The 25,986-nt window shown below is 39.0% G+C and overlaps 1 long non-coding RNA gene across 1 annotated transcript in view; it reads left to right on the top strand.

Annotated features, from left to right (window-relative positions):
- LOC131998562 (uncharacterized) overlaps nt 1-25,986 on the top strand; it is a 180,965-nt gene that overhangs the window by 40,717 nt on the left and 114,262 nt on the right. Inside the window, exon 3 of the long non-coding RNA XR_009398797.1 lies at nt 8,760-9,494. This is a non-coding gene — a long non-coding RNA (uncharacterized LOC131998562). The remainder of the gene's footprint in view (nt 1-8,759; nt 9,495-25,986) is intronic.

The raw sequence follows: 25,986 nt of genomic DNA, 5'->3' as shown, positions 1-25,986 counted from the left end.
AGTTGTTGGATATCATAATAAAACACGTCGTGCAAAATTTCATTCCAATCGGATAAGAATTGCGCACTCTAGAGGCTCAAGAAGTCAAGACCCAATATCGGTTTATATGGCAGCTATATCAGGTTATGGACGGATTTGAACCATATTTGGCACAGTTGTTGGATATCATAATAAAACACGTCGTGCAAAATTTCATTCCAATCGGATAAGAATTGCGCACTCTAGAGGCTCAAGAAGTCAAGACCCAAGATCGGTTTATATGGCAGCTATATCAAAACATGGACCGATATGGCCCATTTGCAATACCAACCGATCTACACTAATAAGAAGTATTTGTACAAAATTTTAAGCGGCTAGCTTCACTCCTTCGGAAGTTAGCGTGCTTTCGACAGACGGACGGACGGACATGGCTAGATCGACATAAAATGTCGCGACGATCAAGAATATATATACTTTATGGGGTCTCAGACGAATATTTCGAGTAGTTACAATCAGAATGACGAAATTAGTATACCCCCCATCCTATGGTGGAGGGTATAAAAATGACAGCGAGACGCTTTCATATACAGCGAGCAATTTCTCATAACTCTCTGCAGCGGCTATGAATTCGGGATAAAAATACTCCTAAGTACTGAATTGTGGTTGTTCTATCTTCAGTGTCTCGTTCTTCAGTAGTCTTGCAAAAGTTCAGCAAAAACAGTCATCAATGAATGGCTTTGTGCAGGGCTATGTATAACGGATAACGGACGGATATGCCTAGATCGACTCAAAATGTCATGACGATCCAGAATATATATACTTTTTGGGGCTTTAGATGAATATTTCGAGGTGTTTCAGACGAAATTAGTATACACCCATCTAATGGTGCAGGGTATGACAACTAAAAATGGATAAAGTTCGGCCGCGCCCAACTTTGTATACCCACCATCATCGTTATTTTATTATAAAATCACTACATCCATATTCAGGTCCAAACACTGGGCAAATCGGGATCATATTCGGTCCAGGTGCCGAAAAGCCTTACACAAGTCACAGTTTAAAATTTCAGCAAAATAGGATAATAAATGCGCCTATTATGGGCTTGGGACCCTGAATCAGCATATCGGCTTATATGACAGTTATATCTAAATATGACCCGATATGGACCATGTGGGTTTCGGATATCGTTGGTCTTAGTAGAACTTCTGGTTTTAAATTTCAGCGAAATTTAGGAATAAATAAAAGCGTCTGTTATGGGCTTAAGACCTTGAATCAGCAGATCGGTCTAAACGGCATGACCGATACGGACCATATGCGATTCGGATATCGGTGGCCTTAGTCCAAATTGTGGAATTAAATTACAGCGAAATGAGCTTAAGAACCTAAATCTTAGTACAACTTGTGGTTTTTAATTTTAAAGAAATGAGCTTAAGAACCAAAATCGAAGGATCGGTCTAAATGACAGCTATAACTAAATATGGTCCGATTTGATCGTTTAAGAATTTAGCCTGCGTATGGATGAAATATTAAACTGTTGCAAATTTCAATTCAATACCGTAATTTTTGAAGACTGTTGCCTGATTAGAACGGATATCATTAAATCGTTTTAGAATTTTGCGGCGTACCAGAAAATTTTTAATTTGTAACGCCGGAAATGGATGTCTCCATGTATTGATGAATGACTAAATGAGTTTACCTCTTATCCTATAATGCAAATGCAAATTTACCCATGAATATTTCATTAAGGACGAGCAGGGGCAAATTTCTCACATATCAATGATATCGATTCAAATTTAAGCTAAAAGATGAGGGGCCTCATTTTTATAGCCGAATCCGAACCGCGCCGTCATTCCCTCTCTGAGGAGAAGTTTTTACCTTGCATAGTACCCCACGAATGTCGCCAGCATTTGAAGGGGATAACCACCACTGAACATTTGCTTATGATGTTCTCGCCAGGACTCGGACCCAGGTGATCAGCCTCACAGGGGGACATGCTAACCTCTGCGACACGGTGGGCTCCCTATCCTATGGTGTTGGGAATTTTCATTATGGTGGTGGTGTATACCCTCCACCATAGGAAGGGGTTATACTAATGTCATCATTCCATTTGTAACTCATTGAAATGTTGTTCTGAGACCCACCAAAGTATAAAATTTCTTGATTATCTTGACATCCTTAGACGATTTATCCATACTCGCCCGCCTGTCCTACTATCTGTCGCTAACTTTCGAATCAGCACAACTTACCTTTTGGAATTTAGCACAAATACTTCCCTCTAGTGTAGGTCGGTTCCCTCAGACCATGTTTTGATATAGCTGCCATATGAACCGATGTCCCGATCTAACTTCTTGAGCCTCAATGGAGCGCATTTAGTATCCGATTTGACATAACGTGGTGTTTTGTTTGGACTTCCAACTGCGGTGCCAAATATGGTCCAAATCGGTGTTTAACCTCATATAGCTCCCATATAAACCGGTCTGCCGATTGTATTCCTCCAGCCTCTGGAGGGCGCAATTATTATAATATTATTATGTTATAAATCGGCCTATAACCTAATATGGCTCACATATAAACCGTTCTCCTTATTGAACTCCTTAAATCCCAAGAGGTCGTACTAATCAACTGATTAAGTTGAAATTCTGCTAGTGGCGTTGTGTTTTAACTTCCAACAATTGTATGCTTCCAATCGGTATATAATCTGATTTAGTTACCATACAAACCAATCTTCGGATTGGATTTCTTGAGCCTCTAGAGGGCGCAATTGGAAATTTTGACCCTCTTGAGGGTGCAATTATTATCCGGTTTGGCTGAAATGTTCCAAGCGGCATTTTGCCTTGACTTCCAACAACTGTGCCAAGTTTGTTCCAAATCCATATAAACCGATCTTCGAACTGGACTTGTTGAGCCTCTAGATGTCGCAATTATTATCCGATTTGGTAGAAACTTTGCAAGTGGCGGTTTGCTTCTACTTTCAATAAAAATGCCAAGCATGGTCGAATTCGATCTTTAACCTGATATAGCTCCCATATAAACCGATCTCCCGATTGGACACCACGAACCTCTCTAGGTCGCAATCATTATCCGATTTGGGGAATTGGTGTTTTGTTTTTGATAGTGGTGTTTTGGTTCGACTTCAAACAATTGTTCCAAGTATGCTCTAAATCGGTCGATGACCTGATATAGCTCCCATATAAACCGATCTTCCGATTGGACTCCCTAAACCTGAAGAGGGCGCAATTTTTATCAGATTTGGCAGAAATTCTGCAAACCATATAAATTTATCTCCCGATTGGACTTTGAGAGCCCCTAGATGGCGCAATTATTACCCGCTTTAGCTGAGGCTCTGCAAGTGGCGTTTTGCTACTACTTCCAATAACTGTGCCAAGTATGGTCCAATTCGGTCTATGAAACGATAAACTCCCATTAAAAACTTTCTCCCGATTACACTTTTAGTACCTCTTAATAGCGCAATTGGTCTTCATGAGCCTCTTGGGGACGCAATTATAATCCGATTTGGTTAAAATATTGCTAGTGGCGTTTTGCTTTGACTTCAAACAACTGTTCCAAGTATGGTCTATGAACTGATATAGCTCTCATATAAACCAATCTCCAGATTGGACTTCTTAAACCTCAAGAAAGCGCTCAGATACGTGATGCTTTTGTACGACAGCCATGCAACAGCCATGACAAGTACGGTGTATATCTGTCCATAACTCCTAAATATTCGAAACAAGTAAAAGCGTGCTAAGTTCGGCCGGGCCGAATCTTATATACCCTCCACCATGGATCGCATTTGTCGAGTTCTTTTCCCGGCATCTCTTCTTAGGCCAAAAAAAAGGAAATAAGAAAAGATTTGCTCTGCTATTAGAGCGATATTAAGATATGGTCCGGTTTGGACCACAATTAAATTATATTTATGTTGGAGACCTGTGTAAAATGTCAGCCAATTCGAATAAGAATTGCGCGCTTTGTGGGCTCAAGAAGTAAAATAGAGAGATCGATTTATATGGGAGCTGTATCGGGCTATAGACCGATACAGACCATAATAAACACGTATGTTAATGGTCATGAGAGAATCCGTCGTACAAAATTTCAGGCAAATCGGATAAGAATTGCGCACTCTAGAGGCTCAAGAAGTCAAGACCCAAGATCGGTTTATATGGCAGCTATATCAGGTTATAAACCGATTTGAACCATACTTGGCACAGTTGTTGGATATCATAACAAAACAAGTCGTGCAAAATTTCATCCCAATCGGATAAGAATTGCGCACTCTAGAGTCTCAAGAAGTCAAGACCCAAGATCGGTTTATATGGCAGCTATATCAAAACATGAACCAATATGGCCCATTTACAATACCAACCGACCTACACTAATATGAAGTATTTGTGCAAAATTTCAAGCGGCTAGCTTCACTCCTTCGGAAGTTAGCTTGCTTTCGACAGACAGACGGACGGACGGACGGACGGACATGGCTAGATCGACATAAAATTTCACGACGATCAGAATATATATACTTTATGGGGTCTAAGACGAATATTTCGAGTAGTTACAATCAGAATGACGAAATTAGTATACCCCCCATCTTATGGTGGAGGGTATAAAAATCATTGAAAGAACTTGTCCAATGCGAACCATGGTGGAGTTCATACGAGTATAAGATTCGGCCCGGTCGAATTTAATGCGCTTTTAATTGTGTTTTAATTACATTTGAGTTTTTGTTATTTTACAATATTATACCTACTACCATAGGGTCGGGGTGTACTAATCTAGTCATTCCCTTTGTAACACCTCGAAATATTCGTCTGAGACCCCACGACGTTCTGAGTCGATCTAGCCCTGTCCGACCGTCCGTCAGTCAAAATCACAATAGCGGTCGAACGCGTAAGGCTATTGCTGTAGGTCGTCGGGGATTGCAAATGGGTCATATTGGTTCAAATTTGGATATAGGTCCCATATAAACCGATCTCCCGATTTGACTTCTTGAGTCACAAGCCGCAATTTTCATCCGAATTGGCTGAATTTTTGCATGTAGTGTTTTGTTATGACTTGCAACAACTGTGCCATGTACAGTACAAATCGGCCTATAACCTGATATAGCTCCCAAGTAAACCGGTCTCCCTATTTGAGTTCTGGAACCCCTACAAGCCGCAATTTTCGTCCGATTTGGTTGAAATTTTGCATGTGGGGGTTTGTTATGACTTCCATCAACTGTGCCATGTACTGTCCAAATCGGTCTATAACCTGATATAGCTCCCAAGTAAACCAGTCTCCCTATTTGAGTTCTTGAGCCCCTACAAGCCGCAATTTTCGTCCGATTTGGTTGAAATTTTGCATGTAGTGTTTTAGACTGACGTCTTGACTTCCAACATCTGTGTTATGTACAGTCCAAATCGGTCTATAACCTGATATAGCTCCCATATAAAGCCGCAATTTTCGCCTACTTTAGCGACAAGCTGTCATGCGGTGTTCAATTATGACTTCCATCAACTGTGCCAAATATGGTCTAAATCAGTCTAACCTGATATAGTTCCCGGGAAAGCCTGTCTCACGATCATCCTTGTTCGGTTCCTAGAAGCTTTAATTTTTACTGGTTTGACAGGAGTTTGGCATGGAGAATAAAATTATGCCCTTTAACTAAATTTATTTTGAACAAAATTGGGTTAGGTTCAAATGTAGCTCCCGAGATTGGCATAGAAAAGCCTCTAGGAGGTGGGCTAAAGCCTCTAGGAGGTGGGCTAAAGCCTCTAGGAGGTGGGCTAAAGCCTCTAGGAGGTGGGCCAGAATTTCAAAATGTTCATTGTTTTCGATAAAGTAAGCTAATTTTATTGTTTTCCAAAGGACCTTAGCCTAACCATAAAAGCTGTATTTATTACCCAAATTCGCTGAAAGTTGAATTATTGAGTTGATTTTAACCTCCCGACATCTGACCTAAATATGGTTCAGAATTTTTACACCCTCCACCATAAGATGGGGGTATACTAATTTCGTCATTCTGATTGTAACTACTCGAAATATTCGTCTTAGACCCCATAAAGTATATATATTCTTGATCGTCGTGAAATTTTATGTCAATCTAGCCATGTCCGTCCGTCTGTCCGTCCGTCCGTCTGTCTGTCGAAAGCACGCTAACTTCCGAAGGAGTAAAGCTAGCCGCTTGAAATTTTGCACAAATACTTCTTATTAGTATAGGTCGGTTGATATTGTAAATGGGCCATATCGGTCCATGTTTTGATATAGCTGCCATATAAACCGATCTTAGGTCTTGACTTCTTGAGCCTCTAGAGTGCGCAATTCTTATCCGATTGGAATGAAATGTTGCACTACGTGTTTTGTTATGATATCCAACAACTATGTCAAGTATGGTTCAAATCGGTCCATAAACTTATATAGCTGTCATATAAACTGATCTTGGGTCTTGACTTCTTGAGCCTCTAGAGTGCGCAATTCTTATACAATTTGAATGAATTTTGGCACGTAGTATTTTGTTATGATATGCAACAACTGTGCCAAATATGGTTCAAATCGGTCTATAACCTGATATAGCTGTCATATAAACCGATCTTGGGTCTTGACTTCTTGAGCCTCTAGAGGGCGCAATTCTTATGCAATTTGAATGAATTTTGGCACGTAGTATTTTGTTATGATATCCAACAACTGTGCCAAGTATGGTTCAAATCGGTCCATAACCTGATATAGCTGCCATATAAACCGATCTGGGATCTTGACTTCTTGAGCCTCTAGAGGTAGCAATTATTATCCGATTTGCCTGAAATTTTGTACGACGGATTCTCTCATGACCATTAACATACGTGTTTATTATGGTCAGAATCGGTCTATAGCCCGCTACAGCTCCCATATAAATCGATCTCTCTATTTTACTTCTTGAGCCCCCAAAGGGCGCAATTCTTATTCGAATTGGCTGACATTTTACACAGGTCTCCAACATATAATTTAATTTTGGTCCAAACCGGACCATATCTTAATATCGCTCTAATAGCAGAGCAAATCTTTTCTTATATCCTTTTTTTTTGCCTAAGAAGAGATGCCGGGAAAAGAACTCGACAAATGCGATCCATGGTGGAGGGTATATTAGATTCGGCCCGGCCGAACTTAGCACGCTTTTACTTGTTTTTAGATATAGCCGATCTTCCAATTTAGGGTCTTATTCCCATAAAAGGTGTATCTAGTGGCTGATTTCGCTGAAACTGTTAATTTTGTAAGAGTTCTTGGGACCTGAATGAAATAAGATCGAGAGTAGTGGAGTTATAATAAAATAGTATGATAAATATATATTCGTAGGGGTGGGTATCCAAATTTCGACATGGCCGAACTTAACACGTTTTTACTTGTTTTATTTTAATTTAATTTATTTTTATTTTGTCAAAATTTATTATTTTTTATCTTTCTCTAATTTTTTTTATTTTTATTATACCCACCACCGGCGGATGGGGGTATATTCATTTTGTCATTCCGTTTGCATTCCGTCTGTCTGTTGAAATCACGCTACAGTCTTCAAAAATAGAGATATTGAGCTGAAACTTTGCACAGATTCTTTTTTTTGTCCATTAACAGGTTAAGTTCGATGATGGGCTATATTGTACTATATCTTGATATAGCCCCCATATAGACCGATCCGCCGATTTAGGGTCTTAGGGCAATAAAGGCCACATTTATTATCCGATTTTGTTGAAATTTGGGACAGTGAGTTGTGTTAGGCCCTTCGACATCTTCCGTCAATATGGCTCAGATCGGTTTAGATTTTGATATAGCTGCCATATAGACCGATCCTCCGATTTAGGGTCTTAGGCCCATAAAAGCCACATTTATTATCCGATTTTGTTGAAATTTGGGACAGTGAGTTGTGTTAGGCCCTTCGACATCTTCCGTCAATATGGCTCAGATCGGTTTAGATTTTGATATAGCTGCCATATAAACCGATCCTCCGATTTAGGGTCTTAGGCCCATAAAAGCCACATTTATTATCCGATTATGCTGAAATTCGGGACAGTGAGTTGTGTTAGGCCCATCGACATTCTCTGTCAATTTGGCCCAGATCGGTTTAGATTTGGATATAGCTGCCATATAGACCGATCTCTCGGTTATAGGTTTTGGGGCCATAAAAAGCGCATTTATTGTCCGATGTTGCCGAAATTTGGGACAAAGAGTTAAGTTAAGCCCCTCCACATATTTCTGCAATTTGGTCTAGATCGATCAAGATTTGCATATAGCTGCCATATAAACCGATCTCTCGATTTAAAGTCTTGGCCCCATAAAAGGCGCATTTTTAATCCGATTGCACTGAAATTTGACACACTGACTTATGTTAGGCTTTTCAACATCCGTGTGGTATATAGTTTAGATCGGTTTATTTTTAGATATAACTACTAAAAAGACCAATATTTTGTTATATACAATTGAACAATAACTTTTACTTATTAGTATCTGGTCCAAATCGGAACATAGCTGCTATGGGGCATAAAGTATGAATTTTGCACCGGATTTCGAGGAAAGGGGGTTCACATATATATCCGAGGTGGTGGGTATCCAAAGTTCGGACCGGCCGAACTTAAAGCCTTTTTACTTGTTTTTAATAAATATTATATGTTTTGATTATCTCCCATTTTTTGTTTAATTTGGTTTTAATAGAAAGTTTTGTATGAGTTTTTTATGTGACACTTTTCGCTTTCTGCTTTTAAACCATTTGAAAATTTCCAAATGGGTTATTAATTTGTTCAACTAATAAATTTCTACTAATATTTTTGTTTTTTTTTTCGCAGTTCAAGTTTCCCCTAAAAATGCTACAAGTGCAAAAAAGCTAAATCAATAACGATAAAGTAACATAAAGTTGTCTTACATTTACAAAAAATAAAAATGCAAAAGAAATACAAATAGCAGAAGTTGAGAAAAGAAAATCTAATAGTCACTAATGTGTTGTTGTTTATTCAGCCTTAACAAATAACTTATACCTAAGCAGTGCTAAATCTAACCATACAACATAACAAAGTATACAACCCAGCAAACAATTTATCAGAAAAAAAGAAAAAAAAAAAAATTAAATAAAATAAATAATTGTGTGCCCGTATCAATCAACCACTACAGCTGGAGCAGCAGCAGCATCAGCATCAGCATCATTACAACAGCCATCATTATTCTTATCCTTCCTGATAGAATTCAACAGCAGCCATCAAGGATAATTTAGCTCTCAAGCGGTGGCCATTAATTTAACTTCCCCGCAAATCGTTTAGGCTAACTAATAAGCAAAATAAAAAAAAAATACCTAACGCAGAAGAAACACCATCACAAATTTTTTTGGTGAAACATCATCTGTTTTTTTTTCGTGTGTGTACGTTTTTTTCTATCATTATTAATTGTTTTTTGTGCCTTAAAAACCGACCATACGGCCGACATCATGAATCACAACCGAATCTATTGGAGTGGCGTCATATTTGTCAGCACCATGCTGACATTGGCGAAATTTGTACCGACAACGGCGACAACTGCAGAATTAACAGGTATGTATCAGATATAATTATGAAAAAAAAAAAAAAAAATGCGCATAATCTGTATAAAAAGAAATGCTAATTGAAGACATATTTTTAAAATTTTTCGTTTTTGAGTGATGTAAGGAATGAATTGTCTATGTAATGAGAGCTAATGATCATGGGATGAATGAAAAGAAAAACAATTTATGGCTCACTCACCCAATCAATGGATAGAAATAAAGATATTTAGACTAAATTATTTGTCATGCAATGATTAGAGATATACAACACTGCACATCTTTTGTCTATGGGGAACTAAGAGAACCAAAATAAAAATAAATTCAGTATGCAAATACTATGTTTGGTGCCATTTTGTCTACTATGGCTAAAAAATCCTTAATTTTCTATATTTTTGAGGAGAAAAAGAAGAGAAGAAGAGAAAAGGAAGTAAACGCATTTTTAATAAAACTTAGAATGAACTATAATCAAATTTATAATTGCCATTTTGTTCGATAACCTTTTGCCATCTTCCTGGCAAATTTAGTATTCCACGCTCATAGAACTTCTGGCCTTTATCTGCAAAAAACTGAACCAAGTGCGATTTTATAGCCTCATCATTGCCGAAAGTTTTACCATTTAAGGAGTTCTGCAAAGATCGAAATAAATGGTAGTCTGATGGTGCAAGGTCAGGGCTATATGGTGGATGCATCAAAAGTTCCCAGCCAAGCTCACTCCGTTTTTTGGCGAGTGACCAAAGATGTGTGCGGTCTAGCGTTGTCCTGGTGGAATATGACACCTTTACGATTGACCAATTCTGGTCGCTTCTCCTTGATGGCTGTATTCAATTTGTCCAATTGTTGACAGTAAACATCCGAATTAATCGTTTGGTTCCTTGGAAGCAGCTCAAAATATACCACACCCTTCCAATCCCAACCAAACACACAACATAACCTTCTTTTGGTGGATATCACCACCTTTGAAGTGGTTTGAGCTGGTTCACCATGCTTGGACCATGATCGTTTTCGACTAACGTTGTTGTAAACAATCCATTTTTCATCTCCAGTTATGATTCGTTTTAAAAACGGATCGAATTCATTGCGTTTAAGGTGCATATCACAAGCGTTGATTCGGTTTGTTAAATGAATTTCTTTCAATACATGTGGTAGCCATATTAAAATTGACGCCAAACAAACAAATGTTAACAAAATTTCGCGCACTTTTTTTCTAAAGCAAACTAAAAGTAACAGCTGATAATTGACAGAAGAAAGAATGCAATTACAGAGTCACAAGCCGTTGAAAAAATTTGTCAACGCCGACTATATTACTACTATATTACCGACAATTACTTTTTGGGCAACCCAATATATGACATATCGGAAATTGCCTTCGCTAAAGGTTTATGTAAATTTTACGTACTGATACAAAGATGACGATGGATTTTTTTTACCCTCCAATAGGATGGGGGATATTCTAATTTCGTCATGCCAATTGACTCCATAATGTATTGGGTTGCCCAAAAAGTAATTGCGGATTTTTCATATAGTCGGCGTTGACAAATTTTTTCACAGCCTGTGACTCTGTAATTGCATTCTTTCTTCTGTCAGTTATCAGCTGTTACTTTTAGCTTGCTTTAGAAAAAAAGTGTAAAAAAAGTATATTTGATTAAAGTTCATTCTAAGTTTTATTAAAAATGCATTTACTTTCTTTTAAAAAATCCGCACTTACTTTTTGGGCAACCCAATATATGTATACTTGATCGTCCGTCTGTCGAAAGCACGCAAGCTAGACGCTTCAAATTTTGCACAAACACTTCTTATTAGTGTATTTAGGTTGGGATTGTAAATGGGTCATGTTTTGATATAGCTACCATATAAACCGACATTGGGTTTTGACTTCTTGAGCCACTAGAGGGCGCAATTCTTATCCGATTGGGGTGAAATTTTGCACGAACTTATTTGCTTACTTCCAACAACTGTATCGAGTATGGTTTTAATATGTCTATAACTTGATATAGCTTGTCATATAAACTGATCTGGGATCTTGACTTCTTAAGCCTCTAGAGGCAGCAATTCTTATTCGATTCTGCTGAAATTTGTTACAACGGCTTTTACCGTGACCTTTACCATACATGTTCAATATGGTCTTAATCGATCTATAGCCTAATACAGCTCCCATATTAAGCGATCTCCCGTTTATGCTTCTTGAACCCCTACAAGGCTGACTGATATATTACCCAATGACAACTACTATGGCCTTCGACACTCAACTCACTTATGGTGCGAATCGGACTATAAGTTGATATATATCTACGATAGCATAACAATTCTTATCCATTATTCCTTGTATACCTAAAAAGAGATGCCGCGCAAAGAAATCGACAAATGCGATCCATGGTGGAGGGTATATAAGATTCGGCCCGGCCGAACTCAGCACGCTCTTACTTGTTTTTGGTTCATTAGGGGGTGGAATAATCAATAACCTTCGGTACTAAAACCAATAACGGTCGGGTGCTGAAACCAATATCGGATTGGTATTAAAACCAATACTAGCTCGGTAATAAGGCTAGTACCAAACGGTACTAATCATTTTATGATTCATTCATGCCATCCGATATTGTGTTCGTATCATACAGTGTTGCTTAACAATTAATACCGTATGGTATTAAAATTAGTACTTCTTGTATCAACTTTTCGCTAGGTGTAGATAGGCTAGATTGCGTATTTTTTACCTTTTGTGAGAAGCTGTGAATTTTATGCCTGCGGTACTAATCATTTTATGATTCATCCATGTCATCCGATATTGTGTTCGTATCATACAGTGTTGCTTTACAATTAATACCGTATGGTTCCAAAAATGAGTACTTCTTGTATCAACTTTTCGCTAGGTGTAGATAGGCTAGATTGCGTATTTTTTACCGTTTGTGAGAAGCTGTGAATTTTATGCGTGCTATATGTTTTTTTTTTTTTTTTTTTTGCTATACATAGTTTTAGATCACTTTTGTTTTCAGCGCCTTTATAAGCTTGATTGACCTTCATACGATACGATTTTTTATTTCAATGGTGCATTTTCTTGCCTCTGGTTCCTGAATGAATTTTTCTTTACCCAGTCTTTATTTATAACATTTTCTATACGCCTATCATCTCAAGTGGTGGTCTTTTAAAATACCAAAAGGCTTGCGCAGACTGTTGTAAGATATTGCGAAATTCTTCTATGGCAACGTCACAAGGATGACGTTGTTTTGTGTTTTCATTGAGAAAAATCCACAAAACGTTTTTCCATATATTTCATCAGACCGGATATCTGGCTTTAAATGGAAAGAAAACAAAAGCCTTAGTAAAAAGATAAAGACATTTCATGAAAGGAATAAAAAGATAAAAGAGCTTTATGTTTGGACACCATGGATATAGAAGCTGCAACACGGTAGTTGGAACTCAAAAAATAGCCACGATCAAAAATTCAGACAATCGATTAAACAAAAGACCAAATTATTGCAATACTAGTCGAAATTGGACAAACATTTATGGGAGCTATATGCAAATCGGAGCCGATATCTTTAAAATCCTCCAATAATTTCGATACTTATAAGAGAATCAATAGTGCAAAATTTCATGAGAATCGCTGAGCTATATCAGGTTATACACCGATTTGAATCGTATTATGCACAGTTATTGAAAGTCGTAACAGAACAGTGCATGAACAAGTAAAAGCGTGCTAAGTTCGGCCGGGGCGAATCTTATATACCCTCCACCATGGATCGCATTTGTCGAGTTCTTTTCCCGGCATCTCTTCTTAGGCAAAAAAAAGGATATAAGAAAAGATTTGCTCTGCTATTAGAGCGATATTAAGATATGGTCCGGTTTGGACCACAATAAAATTATATGTTGGAGACCTGTGTAAAATGTCAGCCAATTCGAATAAGAATTGCGCTCTTTGTGGGCTCAAGAAGTAAAATAGAGAGATCGATTTATATGGGAGCTGTATCGGGCTGTAGACCGAGGAGGCTCAAGAAGTCAAGATCCCAGATCGGTTTATATGGCAGCTATATCAGGTTATGGACCGATTTGAACCATACTTGGCACAGTTGTTGGATATAATAACGAAACACGTCGTGAAAAAGTTCATTCCAATCGGATAAGAATTGCGCACTCTAGAGGCTAAAGAAGTCAAGACCCCAGATCGGTTTATATGACAGCTATATCAGGTTATGAACCGATTTGAACCATATTTGGCACAGTTGTTGGATATCATAACAAAATACTACGTGACAAAATTCATTCAAATTGGAAAAGAATTGCGCCGTCTAGAGGCTCAAGAAGTCAAGACCCAAGATCGGTTTATATGACAGCTATATAAGGTTATGGACCGATTTGAACCATACTTGACACAGTTGTTGGATATCATAACGAAACACGTCGTGCAAAATTTCATTCCAATCGGATAAGAATTGCGCACTCTAGAGACTCAAGAAGTCAAGACCCAAGATCGGTTTATATGGCAGATATATCAAAACATAGACCGATATGGCCCATTTACAATACCAACCGACCTACACTAATAAGAAGTATTTGTGCAAAATTTCAAGCGGCTAGCTCTACTCCTTCGGAAGTTAGCGTGCTTTCGACAGACAGGTGGACGGACGGACGGACAGACGGACGGACATGGCTAGATCGACATAAAATTTCACGACGATCAAGAATATATATACTTTATGGGGTCTAAGACGAATATTTCGAGTATTTACAAACAGAATGACGAAATTAGTATATCCCCCATCTTTTAGTGGAGGGTATAAAAATTTCAGCCGAATCGGTTGAAAATTGCGGCTTCCAGGGGCTCAAGAAATCAAATCGGGAGATCGGTTTATGTGGGAGCTATATCAGGTAATCGACCGATTTGGACCGTACGTACCACAGTTGTTGAAAGTTTTAACACAACGCTACAGGCAAAAAGCAAAATTGGACAAAAATTTCTGCTCCCAGGGGCTCAAGAAGTCTCGTCAAGAGATTGGTTTATATGGGATCTGTATATCAGATTATAGACCGACTTGGCCTTTTTTATATGCATGCTGCTGCCGCGATAGGCGATCTCCAGGGATCTTTTCCCTACTACATTCACCCAGTAGCTATTTACCGCATCTGCTAACGTGTCTGCATGAATGTTGTCTAGACCTGCTTGATATGCCGCTTGATCTAGAGGTTCACTCTTGTAGCGCTGAATCTCACGCTCTAGATCATGTAGATCTACCTTAAGGCATCTGGTTGGTGGATATCTATCCACAAGATGATGATTTGGATGGTCTCTGCCATAACAGCCCAAAAGGTATTGCTTAGACTGCATGTAGTTATGTCTTCGCACTGGTAGTGGTGATCCACTTGAATACTGAGCAGACAGCCCTTCGCGGTTCGGAGGGCGGCATTCTGACAGATCTGAATATTATTCCACCGCGTGTCACAAAGCTGATGAGACCACACTGACGCTGCATAACTTACCACAGACCGGCCAATTGCTTAGTACGTGGTCAACAAGGTTTCCTTGTCTGCGCCCCAAGTGCTGCCGGCAAGTGACTTGAGGACCTTGTTTCTACTTTTGACTTTATCGCCAATTGCTGTGGCATATGGGGAGAATGTGTAAGAGGTGTCATATGTGACGCCAAGTATTTTCAATCATTTCTCCAACGATCATCACAGTCAGCTCGGTATTCACCTCTCGCGTATTTGTAGTGAACAATGTGGCTGAAGATTTGGTGGCTGATATCTTCAGCGAATTATGAAGCAAGTTCGTTGAGGTAGACGTTCAACCTATCGCAGATGTCAATAATCGGTGGGGGCCTGATGCCATGATCGTACAATCGTCCGCATATGATACAATGCCGTCTGGAGGGGGTGGAATGGAGGATATGTAGAGGTTAAACAGTGCCGGAGATATCACCCCGCCTTGGGAAACTCCCTGTTTGACTATACAGTGCTTCGATTTCTTATCCCTAAATTCCATAAATGACTGGCGTCCACACAGATAATTCGCGACCCAGCGTTTCAGGCCTGGCTGGAGGGGCGTGTTGGCGATATCCTCAAAAAGTTTGGCATGGCTGACCGAGTCGGATGCCTTCGATAGGTCCAGAGCTAATTGAAGCCACGGTAAATGTGTGCGGTGATGGCATACAAAGCAGTTGTTGTGCTATGCAGTTTTCGAAATCCATGTTGTGATGCCAATGTCTGGTGATATGCATTAGCTTCACTTCCTATAATGAGGTCTTCTTCCCTGCAGCAGCGGCTTCAATCAGCAACGTAAGGCTTGAAGGGGGCATCTCTAAATCGCCATAAATGGGGCAGACAGCCAGTAATGAGACTTATTTATTTCAAGATTGGCTTCTACTGAATCTTCGGTGTTTAGCGACGGAAGAAGAAAAACATTTAGACAACTCTTTGCAAGATACAAGCTCTGTGTCTCCCATTCTTCGTACCCTTGAGTAGTTTAAATCCCGAAATTCTTAGGACCTTTAGTGCCACCGAAGCGGCCTTACAATGATAGAGATTTATCTGTAGAAACCGGACTATAGTCAGGATTCAGAACATCCACCACTGATTCCGCTAGGAGTTCGTACTCACAAGATTCGTTAGATCTTGTCATGAGGAGCTTCCGTATGCATCCAGAGGCAGGTAAGAAAGCAATGAAACCATTCTTCCCCAGGACACTTGACACTTGCGGTGTGGACGATTTCTTCTTAGATGCTTCACTAGCAGCTGACGTCGAAGTTCCCCGCTGGCGCACACCTTGAGCCCAGTCCAACTGGATGAACCATCCAAACAGGGCTTGTCGGGTCCCATTTCGATGTCTTCCCCTCCTGTCTCGATTGTGGCATGGGGATTTTCAGTCTGCTACAATCCGCCAGATTTTAGCGATATGGTCCAGCTACGTCAACATCTGAACCGATATGTTTCATTTACAACGATTTACGTCAATAGGTTAGTACACCCCCCATCCCATTGAGGTGGCTATTAAAACGGCTAAAACTGGCAAATTGTGTTATTAATATATGGCAAACGCCTTAAGTGCTGTTGGCAAGTTCAACAATTTTTTATGGAATCAATGAAACATTTCAAAATTTTTAATTTAATATCAGCAGACGGTGTTTGCGGATATCAGCAGACTATTTTCTCTTCCATTTCATTAGGAAATTTAGGCAAAATTTTATTTCTATAGGAAATTTCATCAACATTTCCATAAGAAAATGTTCTCAAATATTCATTTTTATACCCTCCACCATGAGATGGGGGGTATACTAATTTCGTCATTCTGTTTGTAACTACTCGAAATATTCGTCTGAGACCTTATCGTCCTTATTCTTAATCGTCGTGAAATTTTATGTCGATCTAGCCATGTCCGTCCGTCCGTCCGTCTGTCTGTCGAAAGCACGCTAACTTCCGAAGGAGTAAAGCTAGCCGCTTCAAATTCTGCACAAATACTTCTTATTAGTGTAGGTCGGTTGGTATTGTAAATGGGCTATATCGGTCCATGTTTTGATATAGCTACCATATAAACCGATCTTGGGTCTTGACTTCCTGAGCCTCTAGAGTGCGCAATTCTTATCCGATTTGAATGAAATTTTGCACGACGTGTTTTGCTACGATATCCAATAACTGTGCCAAGTATGGTTCACATCGGTTCATAACCTGACATAGCTGCAATATAAACCGATCTTGGGTCTTGACTTCTTGAGCCTCTAGAGGGCGCAATTCTTATCCGATTGGAATGAAATTTTGCACTACGTGTTTTGTTATGATATCCAATAACTGTGCTAAGTGTGGTTCAAATCGGTCTATAACCTGATATAGCTGTCATATAAACCGATCTTGGGTCTTGACTTTTTGAGCCTCTAGAGGGCGCAATTCTCATCCGACTAGACTGAAATTTTGCACATAGTGTTTTAGTATCACTTCTAACAACTGTGCTAAGTATGGTTCAATTCGGGCCATTACCTGGTATAGCTGTCATATAAACCGATCTTGGGTCTTGATTTCTTGAGGCTCTAGAGTGCGCAATTATTATCCGATTAGAATGAAATTTTGCACCACGTGTTTTGTTATGATATCCAACAACTGTGCCAAGTATGGTTCAAATCGGTTCATAACCTGATGTAGCTGCCATATAAACCTATCTTGGGTCTTGACTTCTTGGGCCTCTAGAGAGCGAAATTCTGGTGATTTGCCTGAAATTTTGTACGACGGATCCTCTCATGACCATCAACATACGTGTTTATTATGGTCTGAATCGGTCTATAGCCCGATACAGCTCCCATATAAATCGATCTCTCTATTTTACTTTTTGAGCCCCCGAAGGGCGCAATTCTGAATTGGCTGACATTTTACACAGGTCTCCAACATATAATTTAATTGTGGTCTAAACCGGATCATATCTTGATATCGCTCTAATAGCAGGTTTTTTCTTTCTTTCTTTTCTTATATCATTTTTTGCCTAAGAAGAGATGCCGGGAAAAGAACTGACAAATGCGCTCCATGGTGGAGGGTATATAAGATTCGGCCCGGCCGAACTTAGCACGCTTTTACTTGTTAAAAATGTTTTCAAAATTCAATTTATGTAGGAAATTTCGTCAACATTTCATTTTCATAGGAAACTGTTTTCAAAATTTGAAATACTCACCTAGTTTTGTTCAAAAATCTCCTCTGCATATTTTCACAATTAATACGTCGTCGTTATTTGACTAAACAAAATGTTCCCCCCAAATAATTGCTTTATATGCTACGCATTTTCACCCATATACCATAAGTCAGTCATTTAAATTTTTTATCCAAATCCAAGAAAAAAAGTACAAAAAAAGTAAACAAATGCATTCGAATGAGCTCAAGCGCAATAATATAATGTCGTTTTGTTTATCTCATTTTTTATACTCTATGATGATTTTCTTCTGTCTGTTTTGTTGTTTTTGGGAAAGGGGGTTTCTAGTTTGGTCTAAAAAATACCAAAGACGAATTAAAAACGTTTCAAAGATGAAATTCTTTCAAATCATACGTAAATTCTAAAAATAACAATTAAACCAATTTTGAAATGCTATGATAGCAAAAACAACAATACAAGAAAAAAAAAGCCAAGAAAACTTCTAAGGTGAAATTTGTTTGCAAAACACAAAAGAGATAGCAACAACAACTACAACGCTAACCCATTGCAAACAAAATAGATAAACATTAAATAAATAAATAAGTAGATTTTTTTAAGAACAAAAACAAAGCGTATTGCAAAAAAAAAAAAAAAACACTGATTTAAAGCAGCAAGAAGGTCATAACTCAAATAGTGAAATTTTGAGATTTGAAATCTCAACCTCAAGTGTCTTCACAGGTATCCGATTGGAAACGTCTTTCATTCCTTGCAGGTTTCCTATTGTGGCCTCAACTATACCTCGATGGTATAGTCTCTCATCGCCTACTATCGCATAGCCGCTCCACTCCACTCCGAAGTCTGTCGTTTTTTAAGATAAGAGAGGGTGAGGATCGGTTTATCCTCACCTCTCACCATATTTTAACTACGAGACCATTCTGCGCACCATCCGTAAAATTTAACAAGTAAAAGCGTGCTAAGTTCGGCCGGGCCGAATCTTACATACCCTCCACCATAGATCGCATTTGCCGAGTTCTTCTCCCTGCATCTCTTCTTAGGCAAAAAAGGATATAAGAAAAGATTTGCTCTGCTATTATTATATTATTACATGTTGGAGACCTGTGTAAACTGTCAGCCAATTCGAATAGAAATTGCGCAATTTGGGGGCTCAAGAAGTAAAATAGAGAGATCGATTTATATGGGAGCTGTATCGGGCTATAGACCGATTCAGATCATAATATACACGTATGTTGATGGTCATGAGAGGATCCGTAATACATAATTTCAGGCAAATCGGATAATAATTGCGACCTCTAGAGGCTCAAGAAGTCAAGATCCCAGATCGGTTTATATGGCAGCTATATCGGGTTATGGACCGATTTGAACCATACTTGGCACAATTGTTGGATATCATAACAAAACACGTCGTGCAAAATTTCAGTCCTATCCGATAAGAATTGGGCACTCTAGAGGCTCAAGAAGTCAAGATCCCAGATCGGTTTATATGGCAGCTATATCGGGTTATATACCGATTTGAACCATACTTGGCACAGTTGTTGGATATCATAACAAAACACGTCATGCAAAATTTCAGTCCTATCCGATAAGAATTGCGCACTCTAGAGGCTCAAGAAGTCAAGACCCAAGATCGGTTGATATGGCAGCTACATCGGGTTATGGACCGATTTGAACCATACTTGGCACAGTTGTTGGATATCATAACAAAACACGTCGTGCAAAATTTCATTCCAATCGGAAAAAAATTGCGCACTCTAGAGGCTCAAGAAGTCAAGACCCAAGATCGGTTGATATGGCAGCTACATCGGGTTATGGACCGATTTGAATCATACTTGGCACAGTTGTTGGATATCATAATAAAACACGTCGTGTAAAATTTCATTCCAATCGGATAAGAATTGCGCACTCTAGAGGCTCAAGAAGTCAAGACCCAAGATCGGTTGATATAGCAGCTACATCGGGTTATGGACCGATTTGAACCATACTTGGCACATATATTGGATATCATAACAAAACACGTCTTGCAAAATTTCATTCCAATCGGATTAGAATTGCGCACTCTAGAGGCTCAAGAAGTCAAGACCCAAGATCGGTTGATATGGCAGCTACATCGGGTTATGGACCGATTTGAACCATACTTGGCACAGTTGTTGGATATCATAACAAAACACGTCGTGCAAAATTTCATTCCAACCGGATAAGAACTGCGCACTCTAGAGGCTCAAGAAGTCAAGACCCAAGATCGGTTTATATGGCAGCTATATCAAAACATGAACCGATTTGAACCATACTTGGCACAGTTGTTGGATATCATAACGAAACACGTCGTGCAAAATTTCATTCCAATCGGATAAGAATTGCGCACTCTAGAGGCTCAAGAAGTCAAGACCCAAGATCGGTTTGTATGGCAGCTATATCAGGTTATGAATCGAATTGAACCACATTTAGCACATATATTGGATATCATAACAAAATACGTCTTGCAAAATTTCATTCCAATCGGATAAGAATTGCGCACTCTAGAGACTCAAGAAGTCAAGACCCAAGATCGGTTGATATGGCAGCTACATCGGGTTATTGACCGATTTGAACCATACTTGGCACAGTTGTTGGATATCATAACAAAACACGTGGTGCAAAATTTCATTCCAATTGGATAAGAATTGCGCACTCTAGAGGCTCAAGAAGTCAAGACCCAAGATCGGTTGATATGGCAGCTATATCAGGTTATGGACCGATTTGAACCATACTTGGCACAGTTGTTGGATATCATAACAAAACACGTCGTGCAAAATTCCATTCCAATTGGATAAGAATTCCACACTCTAGAGGCTCAGGAAGTCAAGACCCAAGATCGGTTGATATGGCAGCTATATCAAAACATGGACCGATATAGCCCATTTACAATACCAACCGACCTACACTAATAAGAAGTACTTGTGCAAAATTTCAAGCGGCTAGCTTTACTCCTTCGGAAGTTAGCGTGCTTTCGACATGCAGACGGACGGGCATAGCTTAATCGAGTCAGAAAGTGATTCCGATCGGTATACTTATCGAAGGGTGTACTCTTTTTTCTGCACCACAGTGGTGGTGTAGGGTATAACTAATTTAGAAAAAGTTAGTACAAACTACAGGTAGAAATTTTCATCGGATCGTCTTTAAAATTGGCACATAATTTTTTTGGCGCTAAGGCGAAGCCTATTGAAATTGGAAAAAATCGGTTCAGATTTGGATATATACCCCATATATATATGTTTGTCCGATTTGGGCTTATAATGCAATAATTTTGTTAATTTGTTAACCGATTCTATCGTAAATTGGCAGATCGGACATGACTCTTGACGATGCTGGCGAATTTCATAGAAATCGCTTCAGATTTAGATATAGCTGCCATATATGTATATCGCCCGATTTTTACTCCTGAAGCCACTTGAATCGCATTTATTGACCAATCTATCCAAAATTTCGTACCACACTTTCCTTGACGATTTCTACAATACCCATATAGTTTGCTTAATATCGGTTTAGATTTAGACATAGCTCCCATATATGTTCGTTCGATTTTGAGAAATATTGCAATTAAATGCTCACTCGTTAACCGACTCTCTCAAATTTTGTAGGAAGTATTTTTTTGTGAATCGTCATATTACTAGTGAATTTCATAGAAATCGGTCCAGATTTAGATATAGTTGCCATATATGCATATCGCCCGATTTTCACTTCTAAAGGATGATTTTTTAATAAAATGCACAAAAAATTCATGAATTCTTTATTTGAATCGATATTACGATCCATTTAATTTAATGTTGAAAATTTATTACATGCAAATGTTGACAGTGAATGCGCCTCAAATGGTCCATACGCTCAGTCCAATTTTGGCATACTCATTCCAACATTTCGGCCGGTATTATCAGAATAAATGCTTCAATGTTGTCTTCGTTTCGTGTTTTGTTTCACTGTCAAACATCTTCAGTTTGGTCCATTATTTTTTCATGAATCGTCTTACAAACGAACAACGCTTGCAAATTATTGAATTTTATTATCAAAATGGGTGCTCTGTTAAGATAGTTCGTCGCATGCTTTTTCCATTGAGCGACGAAGCTCATTTTTGGCTCAATGAGTACTTAAATAAGCAGAAATGTCAATTTTGGAGTAATGATCAGCCAAAAGCATTACAAGAGCTACCAATGAATCCAGAAAAAGTCACAGTTTGGTGCGGTATATGGGCTGGTGCCATCATTGGACCGTACTTCTTCAAAGATAATGTAAATGGTAAGCTCTATCGTTAGATGATATTCAATTTTTTTTTGCCCAAAAAGCAAGGGCTTAATTTGCATGACACGTGGTTTCAACAAGACGGTGTCATATGCCACACAGCGGCATATGACACCGGTGAACATTTGACTTAACTTTCGGGACAAGTCAATTGGCCGCCTAGATAATGCAATTTAACGCCTTTAGACTTTTTTTGTGGGGCTATGGATTGGAGGATTGGACTAATCGGATGGACCATTTGAGAGGCAGTCACGGTCAACAGTTGCATGCAATAATCTTCAAGCATTAAATTGGACAGAGTGGGCCTAGAGGTCTACATTGATAACCCATGGACTGGATCTTTTTATGCTGCCTTACCATAAAGCAGTCCTTCAGGCGGAGATCCGGGCGATCACGGAATGCGTGAGGTGGTAAACGTGAGGACGTTGAGTGTGAACATCTTTACGTACAGTAAAATTGCCTTAAGGGCAATAACAACCAGGACGGTAAGGTCACGAACTGTTTTGCAGTGTAAGAAAGAGATTAACGCCTTCTCTGAAGATGGCACAATCAGCATCGTTTGGGTGTCGGGTCATAGCGTAGAAGCCCAAAGAACTGCCGTCAATAAACTTGGATAATACGAGGCCTTTGGGGTCGACACAGTCCAAGGGCATGGGCGACGAATGCGCATGCATCCCTGTGGAACAGCGAGAGGGTCGGTAGGACGACGAAAATCCTATGGGGAGATCCAGATCGTGAGAAGACGATGCTATTACTTAAAGGAAGTAAGAAGGAGGTCAGCATAGCTATTGGTATCATAAAGAGAAACATTGGACTACGAGCTCACTTATGTAAAATCGATGCGGCCAGTGATAACATATGTAAGTAGCACGGAATTCCTTACTTAGATTTTCTTTTTCCAGGTTACCTTTTTTAAACCCACCATTAAAGAATGGGGGTATACTAATCTAGTCGTTCCGTTTGTAACACCTCGAAATATTGATCTGGAATCCCATAAAGTATATATATATATTCTGGATCGTCTCGACATTCTGATTCGATCTAGCCAAGCCCGTCCGTCCGTCTGACGAAATCATCGAACGCATAAGCTAGCCGGTTGATACTTAGTATTGATGTAGGTCGTTGGGGATTGCAATTGGGCTATATTGGTTCAGATTTAGATATAGCTCCCATATGAACCGATCTCTTCTTGAGCCCCTGGAAGCCGCAATTTTTGTCCAATTTGGCTGAAATTTTACATGTAGTGTTTTTTTATAACTTCCATCAACTGTACCAAGTACAGAGTAAAGCTAGCAGCTTGAAATTTTGCACAAATACTTCTTGTTGGTGTAGGTCAGTTGGTATCGTAAATGGGCCATATCGGTTCATGTTTTGATATAGCTGCCATATAAACCGATCTTGGGTCTTGATTTTTGAGTCTCTACAGTGCGCAATTCTTATCCGATTAAGATGAAATTTTGCACGACGTGTTTTGTTATTATATGCAACAACTGTGCCAAGTATGGTTCAAATCAGTCCATAATCTGATATAGCTGCCATATAAACCGATCTTGGGTCTTGACTTCTTGAGACCCTAGAGTGCGCAATTCTTATCCGCTTGGCACGAAATTTTGCACCACGTGTTTTGTTATGATATCCAACAACTGTGCAAAGTATGGTTCAAATCGGTCTATAATCTGATATAGCTGCCATATAAACCGATCTTGGGTCTTGACTTCTTGAGCCTCTAGAGTGCGCAATTCTTATCCGATTGGAATGAAATTTTGCACGAAGTATTTTGTTATGATATCAAACAACTTTGGCAAGTATGGTTCAAATCGGTTAATAACCTTATATAGCTGTCATATAAACCGATCTGGGATCTTGACTTCTTGAGCCTCTAGAGTGCGCAATTCTTATCCGATTGGCATGAAATTTTGCACGACGTGTTTTGTTATGATATCCAACAACTGTGCCAAGTATGGTTCAAATCGGTCCATAACCTGATATAGCTGCCATATAAACCGATTTTGGGTCTTGACTTCTTGAGCCTCTAGAGTGCACAATTCTTATCCGATTTGGCTGAAATTTTGCATGAGGTGTTTTGTTATGACTTCCAATAACTGTGCTAAGTATGGCGTAAATCGATATAGAATCTGATATAGCTGCCATATAAACCGATCTGGGATCTTGACTTCTTGAACCTCTAGAGGTCGCAATTCTCATCCGATTTGGCTGAAATTTGGTACAAGGGCTTCTCTCATGACTTTCAACATACGTTTTTAGTATGGTCTGAATCGATCAATAGCTTGATACAGCTCCCATATAAACCTATCTCCCGATTTTGCTTCTTGAGCCCCTACAAGGCGCAATTCTTATCCGAAGGAACTGATATATAACACAATGACTTCTACAATGTCAATCAGCATTCATTTATGGTCCGAATCGGACTATAACTTGATATAGCTCCAATAGCATAACAGTTCTTATTCAATATTCTATGTTTGTCTAGAAAGAGATACCGCGCATAGAACTCGACAAATGCGATCAATGGTGGAGGGTATATAAGATTCGGCCCGGCCGAACTTAGCACGCTCTTACTTGTTTTAGTTAGAGCGAACAACAAACCGATTACTGGCTTAGGTGCATGCCCATATTGGCATGGGGCCGATTAACTTCCGCACCCTCTTTTCAACTTAACCTTACCTGAAAGCATGGACGGTTTTGCTATATCCCGATTTTGTCTGACATCAATCAGACTCATCAATAGGATTTGTCAAACTGGACACATGCCTTGTTCTCATCGCTTGGTATCTGTGAATCACTGAAATAGGCATGCCTTTTAGGCCGAACATATGGTCTAAGGGGAATTTTCTTTTGTACCACAGCAAGAAAGAAAGCAACTCCACTTCACATTTTTCACAAAAATGTATTAAATTTTTACATTAAAAAAGGAAAAAAAAAAATGTTAAAATGTTTGACAAAAATATGCTAATGCTCAAATTTTCCTTTATAAGTGTTTTAAATTTCCTAATTTCAGTGTTTGCCGTATTACCCTCTATATGCTATAAAAAATTCTGCGCATTCTTTTCCTGAGGCATTTAATTGCAATTGACAAATTCAAACACCAATCATTTTTCAATTAAACAAAGAAACCCAGTAAGGAAAGGCAAAAGTCGGGCGGTGACGACTTTATAATACCCTACGCCTACACTATAGCTACAAAAAGGGTTCTATATCTAATTCTGAAGTAATTTTGATGGACCTTGGCTGCTGTTTTCAGATGGGTTATTAACAAACCATATCAAATTTCGAGCAAATGTGTTCAAACTGTAATAAATACGGTTGACATATGACATTATTGCAAATTAGTAAATTACATCAAAATCTGAACCGAATTTGCCCAAACTTTCTGGATATTGTGGTATCGGCGTCGAGGAAAGAGTTGTGCACAATTTTGGCAAAATTGGTCAATAGTGCGCTTGCAGTGACCCTAGAAGTGAAAATCGGCCGAAATGCATGTATGGCAGCTATATATGAATCTGAACCGATTTTTATGAAATTCACCAGCTATATTAGAAGACACAAGAAAAACCTTTTTGCCAAATTTTGAGAGAATCTGTTACCAAATGAGCACTTT

This window comes from Stomoxys calcitrans, chromosome 1, assembly GCF_963082655.1.
Source record: "Stomoxys calcitrans chromosome 1, idStoCalc2.1, whole genome shotgun sequence".
In the NCBI taxonomy this organism is placed as follows: Eukaryota; Metazoa; Arthropoda; class Insecta; order Diptera; family Muscidae; genus Stomoxys; species Stomoxys calcitrans.
Note: the sequence above shows the minus strand (reverse complement) of the source record. Positions and strands in the feature narration are given on the sequence as shown.